Here is a 12866-nt window from a genome sequence, read left to right on the forward strand (position 1 = left end):
AGTCCAATTCAGTATCTTCGGTGGCTCTGTCGACACGCATGAGTAAACATTCTAAGCGGTTCGTGTTTCTACCTCAACTGATTCAGTTATTAGTTGGACAGATGCTGCTAGTTATTTAGTATAAAGACAAGCGGGTCGCCTCAGCAGATATCCGCTGCATCGAGAGCTTTCTAACCTTGTAGTCATAGCAAGGTCACAGCTGAGAGCTTTCTTCAGTTGCAATCTTTTCTCAGAGCTTCTTCCCTTGGTGAGTGTAAACACAATGGAACAATTATGCATTATAGGTGAGTTCATAGGTGTTTCTTGTGCCTACCTGCCAACTCTCACGCATTGGGCGTGAGACTCACGCAATCACCCCAAAGAAAAAATGAAAATGCGTGAGAAATGCGTGAGATTTTTGCCCCAATTTTATATATACTATCATTGATACATCAATTGCCCCAAAACCAAATCTCACGCATTGCCCCACTCTTGGGTTGTCAGGTCTGTTCTTGTGAGTGCTGTGAGACAGAGCTGTCAACTCTCCTGGATTTTGCGGGACCCTCCCCGAATTGAGATTACCCTCCCACAAAAATAAAACCTCCCGTTAAACTCCCGGATTTATGTTTTGTGCTCTAGAACACAGGTGTCAATCGCATGGCCTGCGGGGCCCGTCAGGTAATTTTATGTGGCCCGCGAGAGCTTAATTCGTTCGCACCCTATGGAGTTAACTCCCGTATTTATACCGTTGCTAGGCACCCAACGTGAGTTATCTTGCTTCTGAATATTATCTACTCCTTGTATCGTTATTTTTAAATTACAGACAAATATTTTTGATTAGTTAGGAAAAAGATATCTGGCTAATCAAACAAACGTACAAAGATGCCTCAATGATGTCTATGGAAAAAGTTATAACTAAAATACTACACCCTTTTTGACATCTAGCTAAACCGCAAGTCTTCGCGGTCACTTTAAATTTTATCGTTCGCGATCAATTTTTTCAACTCCAGAAGTAAATAAACAGATTCAGAAAGGGTAAGACAGTGAAAGACTGCATAAATCAAATCAAAACATTATTTTTAATGTTTCAAAGTTCATATTGACTTTTAATTTTGTCAATTTGAATTGTTATGCTCGAATGAAAATGCACTTTTTAGGCTGTCAGCTGTAGTCAGACTAAAGCTATCATTCAATCTTGATAGGATCATATTGATTCTTAGAGCTGTCTGTGAAGTCTGAAAAGTCAATAACAGAGTTACTGAACATATTTTTATTATTTGAAACATGTTTATGACAGTTTATTTGAGTTATATTGGCATGTAGTTTTGCTATGCTTTGGTTTGAAGATTAATACTCGCAAGAAAAAGTTCGAAATTATAGTTTCATGATTTTTATTGTTCATGACAAACTGTATATGTATAAATAATATTCATAACTATGTATTGTATGTAATAAATAAGTAATTTTAGTCAAATACTGCATAATTTGCAATTTTTATGGAGCAAGTCTAACTTTGTTTCAGCAAATAGCAAATAATTCTTTGTTTTTAGCTGCTTACATATTGATTTTGTGTTGCTGCTGTTGCAATTATTTAATGTTTGCAGGTTTAATGTGTGTATGCAAACAAATTCATGTTCTTAGCAGCTCACATTTTTTGATTTTACTGAAAGTATGTCATGTTAATGGGTATTGTGTAATTTTCCTGATTCTTTTCCAAAAAGAAGCGTTCTGCATGTTTTGCTGTAGAACTGTTCTGTTTGCGACTTTAAGTAATAAAGTCAGAGTTATTTGATATCAAGGAATACCCTAGGACACTTATATTTCGCTAGTATTTAGTTTCGTGAGTAGCACACAGAGTAAAATTTCGCTGCAACTTAATTTCGCAGCTCTGATGAGTGCGAAAATATAGTGGTGTGAAAATAAATGCAGTGTAAAAAACATTACATTCCTCAGGTCCAGTTCACTAATAAGAAAAAAATTCAATTTGGGAATAATTCGTATTTGTAAACCACAGGTTGAAATGTGTGGGTGAGATCGACAATTCAATTTGATCACTTGCTGCCATTTGTTTCTTAGGCTATCAATGACGTCTAGGTCCCTCCCGCCGTGACTTTCACACTCAAATCCCAAGAAGAAGAAAATAGATAGGTAACAACCAACTTCACAACCAAAACTGTATAACTGTTATATATTCATATTGTAACACGTTCAGGAATAAAGAACCACAGGCTAAATAGACTACTAGAAATTATAGCTACTGGAAGCTACGGCTTAGACGGCTATTAGGCTATGGCTTAGACGTCTAGGAGACACGTGACCCCCCATCGCTATATAGTGACTGGAGACCAAGCTGACGGCCTCTTGTGATCAGGAGTTCACGGTGAGTGCTTTATTGCTCCCCCAGCAATATAACATGGCGTCGTAGGCAGGATTGTTCGGGGAGAATTGTGATCGGTGATACGTTATTATATTGTGGTGTAGTGGTGAATAACTGGTGATATCGGCCATCGATAGTGGTGATACAGTGGTTAGTGATTTTCCGTGGTGTATTTTCTGTGATAAGTGGGAGACACTATACAAGGTGAGTGGTGATTACATTGTTATAGAGGTTTCGAAGGGTGTTCGGAGGTAAGTTTAAGCTATTTTTGAATATGGCTAGAAATTTGAATTTTAATGACTTTCCGAAACTAGTAATTAATAGCGACGATGTTGGTGAATCATGGAAAAATTGGTTAAATGAGTTTGATCTAAGCGTTGAAATGATCACACTGAGATTAGGGGAAGAAAAAGTTACAATAGATGGCGAGGAAGAAACTGTTGATGTATTTAGAGGTAGAATGAAATTAGCATCTTTGTTGAATGCCGTGGGTAAGGCAGGTAGAGCAGCTTTGACATCTTTAGGTTTTGATCAAAAAAGTGCAACTTCTACATACGAGGGAGCCATGGAACTTTTGAAAACTGTTTATGAATCTGAAGAAACTGTTTATGTTAAAACAATGAAATTTGTAACTGCTAGTCAGGCTATAGGAGAAAATGAAAATGACTATTTATTACGAATTGAAGATTTAAGTAGAAAAATGACTTTTGGAACTGAACATGATGCTTTGAGACAAGAATTTGCTTTAGCTATTGCAGTTAATGGGTTGAGAGAATCTTCTCTTCGATCCCAGCTGATGCAACAAAATGACTTGAATTGGACTAAGTTTTCAGGTATCTTGAGAGCTAAAAAAATAGCTAGAGATTCAGAAAGAACTATGGAAACCGTCAAAGCAGGCAATTTTAATGTGAAATTGGAGGTAGATGCAGTAGAAAACAAATCAGAGGACAAAGACAGTCAGTTTAAATTTGACTCTGATTCAGATAATGAGAAAGAAATGAATAGAGTATCTTCTAGAGACAAATATAAATCTAGAGGGTATGGTAAGGATAGGAAGTCAAGTAAATACGATAAAGACTATAGTAAAGTTAGAAGCTCTAGAAACTATAGTAGTTCATCTAGGGATTCTGTTAGAGAGAGACCACTTGAATGGCGTAGGAGAAGTAGAGACAGGTATTCCCCGAGGAGATATGATGATAGATCTAGCAAAAATTCTAGACGGTATCCATCTCCAGGGGCAGATAAATGCTATGGTTGTGGGGTGAGAGGACATGAAATCAGATTTTGTCCAGAGGTAAGATGTTTTTTTTGTGCTGGCAAAGGGCACACAATTAAGGACTGCAAGGTACGTAGGAGTCAAAGGAGAGATAGGTACGAAAGTAGTGGAAGTAGTAAAGGTAGAAGAAGTCCTACTCCCAGAGTAAGAATTTCTGAGTCTAGTAATAGCAGCTGACTAGACGAGAAATTTGTCAGAAATTTATCTGTAAATGGTAAGGATATGGAATTTACTTTTGACACAGGAGCTGATGTGTCCACTATGACTGAAAAAGCTAGTAGAAAGCTTGGTTTGAATTTAAAAGAACCCAAGCAAATTTTGAATGGAGCTGATGGAAATAGATTGAATGTTTTAGGAGTAGCTGATGTAGCTATTAAAAGTACTTACAGAGCTATTGATACTTCTGTTTACATACTTAAAGGTTCTAGAAGAAATCTTTTAGGTATGCCCGAGATTAAGAAGTTGAATTTGTTAGCAGTTATTAATGCTTTGTGTGCTAATGAATTTGACCCTTTGAAGGAATTTCCTAAGACATTCGAGGGACTAGGAACAATGCCTGGTATTTTTAGTATTGACATAAATGGGAATGCTGAACCCGTTAGATTGTACGCGCCTAGGCCTATTGCAGCAGGCTTGCGTGAAAAAGCTAAAAAAGAAATTGATAAAATGTTGAAAAGTAAGGTTATAGAACCTATAGAAAAAGCAACTGATTGGTGTTTTGGTCTTACCATTGCTCCAAAACAAGGTGGTAAGATTAGAATGTGTGTAGATTTGACCAATTTGAATAAATGTGTTAGAAGGGAAGTATATCCTTTACCTAGGATATCAGACATGTTGAGTAAACTGGCAAAAGGAGTTATGTTTTCCAAACTTGATGCTAACTCTGGATTTTGGCAAGTTAGATTTGATAAGAAATGCAAAGAATTGACAACTTTTGTAACCCCATGGGGTAGATTTTGCTTTAAGAGAATGCCTTTTGGGATATCTTCAGCCCCTGAATTTTTTCAGAGGGAAATGGAAAAGATATTGAAAGGCTTAGACGGAATTGTATGTTTGATGGACGACATTTTAGTTTACGGTAAAACTAACCGAACATTGGCAACGTTTACATAAAGTTTTAAATAGAATTGAGAAGTCTGGGATGACTTTGAGGAAAGAAAAATGTGAATTTGGATGTACCGAGGTGAAGTTTTTAGGACATTTGGTTAGCAGTGCTGGTATTAAACCAGACCCAGGTAAAATAAAAGCTATAGTTGAAATGAAGCCTCCGAGAAGCAAAAAGGAGGCCAGGAGATTTACCGGAATGGTTAATTATTTGATGAAGTTTAATAAAAGGTTAGCTGGTTTATGTACTGCGATTTATGGAGTAACGGGTAGTAAATCGGAATGGTATTGGGGTCCTGACCAACAAGAAGCTTTTGAAACTGTTAAGAAAGTAGTTTCTAATAGTCCAGTATTATGTACTTTCGAGATAAATGCTAAACATAGAGTTTCTGCTGATGCTAGTAAAAATGCACTAGGTGCAGTTTTGCTGCAGTATAACGAGGAAGGTGCGTGGCAACCTGTAGAATACGCTTCTAGAAAAATGACTGAAACTGAAGGTAGATATGCCATGGTCGAAAAGGAAGCTTTAGCTACGACATGGGCATGTGAGAAATTTGATTACTATTTAGTTGGTAGAAAATTTGAAATAGAGACGAACCATAAGCCTTTAATTGCGATTTTAGGTGAAAAGGATTTGTCTAAACTACCTGTAAGAGTACAACGTTTTAAGTTAAGACTAATGAGATATGATTATGATATTTTCCACACTCCTGGGAAAGATATGTTCATTGCTGATTTGCTTAGCCGTCCGAACAGTGGTGCTGTTTGTGATGAGGTAAGTAAAGCTGTTTGTAATAAGGTAGAAGCTTATGTTAACTCGATAGTTTCCTCTTCTGCATATGGGGACGTTAAAGAAGAGAAACTAAGAGAAGAGGTTAGTACAGATTCAGATGCTCTCAAGTGTATAGAGTATTTATATTCTGGTTGGCCATCTGAAATGGATGGTTCTAGTAAAGAACTGATAGGTTTATATGGATCTAGAGAGAGATTAAGTATTTATAATAATATATTGTTATATGACTCTAGGCTGTATATTCCCAAGTCATTAAGACTGCAGTATTTGGAAATTTGTCATGAAGGTCATCAAGGCATAACGAAATGTCGCAGACGAGCTCAGCGTCATTTTTGGTGGCCTGGTTATAGTAAGGAGATTGCAGATTATATAAGTAGATGTAATGTTTGCATTATGCATGGTCAAGTTAAACACCAGCCCATGTATGAAGCAGAAATGCCTTCTAAACCATGGGAGGTGATAGGTTCGGATATACTTGTGTTTGATAACGAATATTATCTGATAGCTATAGACTATTATTCGAAGTGGATAGAATGTCTGCATATAGAATCTCAAACTGCAAGAGAGATAATTCGAGTACTCAAGTATCTGTTTTCTCGATTTGGTATACCCAACATTATCAGGTCTGATAATGGAACTTGTTATGCTAGTAAAGAATTTAGAAACTTTGGAGAGAAAATGGGCTTCATTCTAACTACTAGTAGCCCCCGGTATCCTTGTTCTAATGGTTTAGCAGAAAGCGCCGTAAAAATTGTTAAAGGATTATGGGAGAAAAGCCGAGATAAAGATGTGGCTTTGTCTGCGTATAGGACTACACCTTTGGCTTCAGGATATACGCCAAGTGATCTGATTTTTGGTCGAGCTATTAGATCAAACTTGGGCTTCCCTTATGAAAGTGATGTAGACTATGAACTGTTTGAAGAAAATGAAATTAGACGTAAAAAGAAAATTAAGAAACGGTGGGATAAAAAGTATAGAGTTTCAAAGTTAGACGAGTTAAAACCTGGTCAAATGGTTTATGTAAAAGCTCCTACTGATGTAGGTTCAAGAGGTATAGTTTTGAGAAAGGATAAATCCCCTGAAAGTTACTGGGTCAATGTAGGCATGAGTGAAATACGCAGAAATAGAAAACATTTGTTTTTGTTGAATTCTGATGACAAGAACACATCGTCTGACTCTTCTGAGGAAAATTGTCTTTCCTTGGATAGCTACTCCTCAAAAGAGGGCTACTCTGAAATAGTAAAAAATGCCAACGGTTTATCTGAAAGTCAGGAGAACATGATTCATGATTTAGAGATCCTTGAACAAGGGGCGGAAACTCCTGGTGTGGCTGAGCACGTGGAGGAAACTCCTGGCATCAGTGAACACGAGGAGGAAACCTCTGTTGTTGAGAATAGACTCGTTCCAGGAAATAGTAATGATTTGCCTAGAAGAAATTCTAGAAGTAAATTTGTGCCTCTTAGTAGAGAACCTGTTGTCACTAGCTCAGGTCGAGTTAGTAAACCACCTAAGAAATATGGTATGGAATATTATAAATGACCTTGTTTATAGTTTCAGATTGATATCAGACCAATCTTACTTCTCTATCACTTATGAAGAGTGCTGGCGATTCGCCGGGAGGTGGTGGTGCCGAGAGCGGCGGTGCAGGTAGAAACAGGGGTGGAGGTGTGAAGGTGACAAGGGATTCAGAAGGTAACACAGTGTTTAGTAAGCAGAAGGGGAGTGAGTCGGGTAAGAACGAGAGCGAAGGTAAGAAAGAAGTTTACGGTAAGCCAGGTAACATTAAGTGTGTTGTCTGCAAAAGCTTTAGAGACCATTATGCTGCTCAGTGTCCTGGATTTATTTGTTATAATTGTAAAGGTCAAGGACATTTTGTGGTAGATTGCAAGAAGACATTGTGTAGATTTTGTGGGAAGTTAGACCATGGACTTGAAGGATGTACTCTTGGTGGGTCTTCCTATAGAGATATTGCAGCGGGTATTAAGCGTAGGGTAGAGGAGAGTAACAATAGGGGACCGGATTCTAAGTTGAAGAAGCCTAGTTCAAGTTTACCCTTTGTTGCTAAGATGGATAGTTTTGTAGAAGAGATGGAGTCGGAGTCTGTTTCGACTGAGGCTGCCATCGAGCAGAGGAAAGCTATGCTCTTGCATAGGAGGAGACAAGTAGAGGAGCAGTACAAGCGCGCATTGTCTGCTATAGAGAAGGACGAGAGAGAGTTGGAGGAGGAGATTGAGAGTGAGAAGGAGTATAGAGAGGTTCTGTTGCACTTGGCTGCTGTAAAGCAAAAGAGGGCTCAGAGGAGGGGTGCAAGGAGCGCGAGTTCCGTAACGACTGCTAGTAAGGAGAGTAAGGTTGAGGAATCCAAAGAGGAGATCTAACCTGAAACCTCCGTTGTGAGAGTAGTCCCTAGCAGAGATGCTAGTTGTGAGGAGAGTAAGGTTGAGGAACCCAAAGAGGAGGTCCAACCTGAAAGCTCCGAAAAGAGTGGCAATGACGACCAGCTTGCTGGTTCTGAGCCAAAAGTTCATAGTGGCAACGACAACCAGCTTGCTGGTTCTGAGCCAAAAGTTCAGAGTGGCAATGACGACCAGCTTGCTGGTTCTGAGCCAAAAGTTCAGAGTGGCAATGACGACCAGCTTGCTGGTTCTGAGCCAAAAGTTTCAGATAACTTGGAGGCAATGGAGGAGGAACATAAGAAGGCCGATTGGTATGGGGATACTGCCAGTATGGAGGAAGGTAATTTGCTAAATGGAGATGAGGTAGATTGAGATGGATTGGGGTGCGATTAAAACTGTTAAATTTGCGATAACTGATGACTGAAGAAAAGACGAGTAAGTAAACAGAATATTGGGTGAATAGAGAGATATTTATCTCATCTTCGAAACGGTAACTATGATTTGAAGCTTTTGTGATTATCTAACCTGCTTGGCTTGATAACCCTGCTTCATTGAATTTAACGCTCCTCTTGAGAGATTATGTGTTCTGCTAATAGTGGTTGCACTTGGGTAAATTTGAGTATATTGGAATTAGAGTTCGTATTTGGATTTTAGATCTTAGATTTTAGTCTTGAAAAAAAGGGCATGTTATATATTCATATTGTAACATGTTCAGGAATAAAGAACCACAGGCTAAGTAGACTACTAGAAGTTATAGCTACTGGAAGCTACGGCTTAGACGGCTATTAGGCTACGGCTTAGACATCTAGGAGACACGTGACCCCCCATTGCTATATAGTGACTGGAGACCAAGCTGACGGCCTCTTGTGATCAGGAGTTCACGGTGAGTGCTTTATTGCTCCCCCAGCAATATAACAATAACCCTTACGCTGCCATAAACGCATTTATGCGTTTTCTAGGGGCCACTGTCATAAACACATTTTCTTACTTTCTCAGCAATTGTCTGGTAACCTGATTTTATTATTTGTTTACCACATAACCCACGGTCTTTAAGTGTTTTATGAGATTGACTGTGTTGTCTGAAGATTTCTCAATAAAATCAGCCTAAAACAACGAAGCAATTTTAAACTTTTGTTTGAGAACTTCTAATCTAAAAACGAACATTTTTCTGTGAGTTCATTAACTACCCCGCGCGAGTCATAAAACAGGTAATTAGTTGTTGATGACATAACAGACAATTTAGATTTTCGTGATTATACAGATCATTAAAGTAGAACTTGAAAAATACTGTATACATATCATGAAGCAATATCGGCAATTTCGGTAAAATGGCTGGCACTAGGCCGGTAACATAATTTGTACATGATTGGCAGTGAAAGAGATAATGTGGTTGGACCTGATGAGGGTTGATATTGTTTTTGGATAGTAATAAAATTCATCACTGCAATAATTATTCTTCAATTTTACGACTTCACCTACCAGACTTTCATCCTCATCAGTTACAAATTCGGTGACTAAACTGATATTGCTTTGCCATGCTGCTCAGTTGGTGTATTAGCTATAATGAGTTTACCAGAAATTTCCCATTTATCCTAACCACAGACGAAAGTTGCCTGCATTTCTAATATTACGATTGTATTGTGGATATCAACGAACAAAGCTATTTAACTTTGCGTTTTCGCTCGTTCGTTATGATAGTTTAGTTTCGCTCATTAAATTTTCGCGAGAGGATTACACCGCGAAAACGCGAAAGTTAGATGCCGCGAATACATAAGTGTCCTAGGGTAGTTAAGCTTATTTTACATTATTCTACTACATTTCGTTACAATTATTAGTTACATCTGGCCCTTTGAGGACAGCCATTACGCTGATGTGGCCCTCGCTGAAAATGAGTTTGACACCCTTGCTCTAGAATAAAATACCAAGCCATTTATTTATCAGTCGCTATAGCATTAACGTGATGCGCGTAATCTAATGATAACGAAAGACTCGCTGTATCGCCAAAAACACTTTTATGGCGTCGTGCATAGAATTATCATTCAGTAATTTTATGGCCGTTGAACTAGGCACTCGAACATTTCAGAACATTTGTTTTTCGCAGGCTTCCGCTACACCTAGGCCCAAGCAAAGATATATATATATATAGCCCTTTGGGTGGGCATTTCATAAAGCTTTGAAATTTTCTTGTTTTAAAGTCGCGAGATTCAATCCACCATTCAGTCGTGTCCAAAAATGTCAAGTACACATCAAAATTTAACCCGGATTGAACCAAAGAATGGCCTTTCATTCAGGGCCATATCCTCCTATACTGTGGTTACTGCCATGGCAGTACCATTTTTTAAGGCTCAAAATTCTGGAATTCACGTCATTTTTGCTTGATTTTAACCCTTTGACTGGGGAAATGACCAATATGTCGTTTATCGGTTGCGTGGGGAAACGTCATTTATGTCGCTTTTGGTAGACATTTATAAAACTGTCGTTTAGTAACGTTAAACAAAGGATATGAATGCTAGTACGTTTTAAATATAACCAAAAAGATATTAGTCGATGAATTACAATAGGAAACGATTATCTGAGAGACGTTGCTTTGTGCTAAAAGCTAAAGAAATCGCACCTCCTTGGAAAAGAATAGAAATTGGAAAACCCAGTCAACATTGGCTCGACTTTCAAAACGGTAAAATAAAAAATTATTTGATCCTGCGATCGTTAGTGATTTGTCTGATCAGAATAAAAATAATTCAGATGATAGAAGTGATGTAAAATTTTTGGACTTTTATTATACTTGGAATATACAGAGAAAAACGATCGTTATGGTAGCTAGCACAGCAACGTTATGCAAGGAATGCTTTTAAGCATTTCATACAGACAATTGTACACGGTTGTATTTTTTTTGTAGTAGTAGATATGTAAATTAATGCTTATGTACAAAAGATTTTGTTCATAGAAATAAATTTAAGTTTTTGCTATGCATGTAACATGCATAGCAAAAACTTTAATCTACTACTTGCTCAGTATTATAGACTATAGTATAAGTGCATTATTTTTAACATGGTGCTCTATTAATTTTACTTTTTAACTTTAACATATTTTTTAATTAAATCATTTCATAGGAGACTACTCATCTCCTACACCATTCAGCATTGTACCTGGTGATAATTCTACCTCATGCTAGCTGTGGCCAACCTCTTTAGCAGCTTTCATTCACATATTTTTAACAAGCGTTGTTAAGGACGATCTCGATAAACAGTTGTATATTTAGAAAACTGGATTATAATGTCAAATTTGCTGTTAGAACATGTGCCCCATCAGGAGCCAAGTGTGCTATCTTTGCACCATTTTGACTAGTTATACTAAAAAATTTCCCGGGGGAGAGCCCCCGTACCCCCCCCCCACCGAGAGGGCACTCGGCATCCCTCTCGGACTCTCCCGCAGTACCATTTTCAAGCAGGTAGATACAGCCCTGCCTTCATTGCATCAAGCACTAAGGGTAGTTGGGATGTGAATTAAGCATAATTTTAGAGCTGAAATCCAATGTTAACCTGCCTAGGTCCCCACTTAACAACTTGTCCGCTGGGGCGAGGCTTTAGATCCTAATTTCTCCCTCATTTGCATAGCACCAGGTTGGCAGGTCTGCTGTGAGATAATCTAATTTAGTTTGTGATATAAGGTGCATATTTACAGTTTTAGAGATTCGGTTTGTTATATTACCATAGAGTTACCATATAATACCATAGAGTTACCTGGTTTTACTAGTATCGAAGCTAATTAAAGATTCACTTATACTAAACTCTAGTAGATTTTATCAGAAAGTATCAGTATTTTTCTATCATTTGTGATCCTTTTTGATGTTTGATGTGATCTGATTGCAAGATGTTTCAAGATTAAAATCGATTAAAATCGATTAAAATTGATCGCCATTAAAACGATCAGAAGCAAAATACATGCGAATGACATCACTAGTTGCTATCTTTGCTATAGTTGATATTGGCTATCGGGTTCAAGTTACAGCGTTACGTGTTGTTATTCTGTCAGTATTTTTGTACTTATAAACATGATAATGCACTTTCACTTGATGTGAGCGTTTCAACAACGATCACATTTTTATTAACTTTAATCTTGAAACATCGAGGCGGTCAGATCACCTCAAACATCACAAACAATTGCAAATCATAGAGAATTACCGTTACTTTCTGATAAAATCAACTAAAATTCTGTGTTAGTTTGTCTTTGATGATAAAGCCCCTCATTTGCTGCCTAAGCCAGGTCTTCTATGTAGTTCGTAAAGCATGGAATAAGACACCAAGCTGAGTAAAGTGAATTTATTAGTTTCACTCTAGTGTTGTTTGAGAGAGTCCGAAACAACAAAAAACACATGTTGTTGGCAACAGATGGTTATCAAAGACTGCCTCCTGGTGAGATTTGTCGCTTCGGTTAGAGTTGTAGCTTGCGAGCTTTTCATAGCTTGAGTAACAGTGCTTTGCTAGTGTGTGCTGCTGCGTTGTTGGTAGTCAAACAAGAAAATGATCGATTTACTCTAAACTGGTTCAGAATTGAAAAGATAAATATGTTATTTGCTATAAAAATGTAGACTTTTTTCCTGACGAAGATGGTAAGCCCTGTTTGCTATGACGACAGTGTGCCTTTCATGTTAGGCTGCATATCACCAATTTTAAACATACAAAAATAAATGGAACTACAGCGCACCTCGGGTTACGATCTCCCTGTTATGCAATTTTTTTGCCTTACGATGAGGAACACGTTTTTCATCCTCGCCATATATATGACATTTTGCCATATAATATCAACAACAAGTTTTTCTCGAATTTATGATTTGGCAGTCACTGTGCTGAATAAGTCGAAATAACGAAGATGCTGACATGCTATTCATCGAAATCTCTCTCACAACGCCGGAAAGAAGTGCGATGCCCACTTCCTCTCAGG

Source organism: Watersipora subatra, chromosome 8, assembly GCF_963576615.1.
Source record: "Watersipora subatra chromosome 8, tzWatSuba1.1, whole genome shotgun sequence".
NCBI lineage: Eukaryota > Metazoa > Bryozoa > Gymnolaemata > Cheilostomatida > Watersiporidae > Watersipora > Watersipora subatra.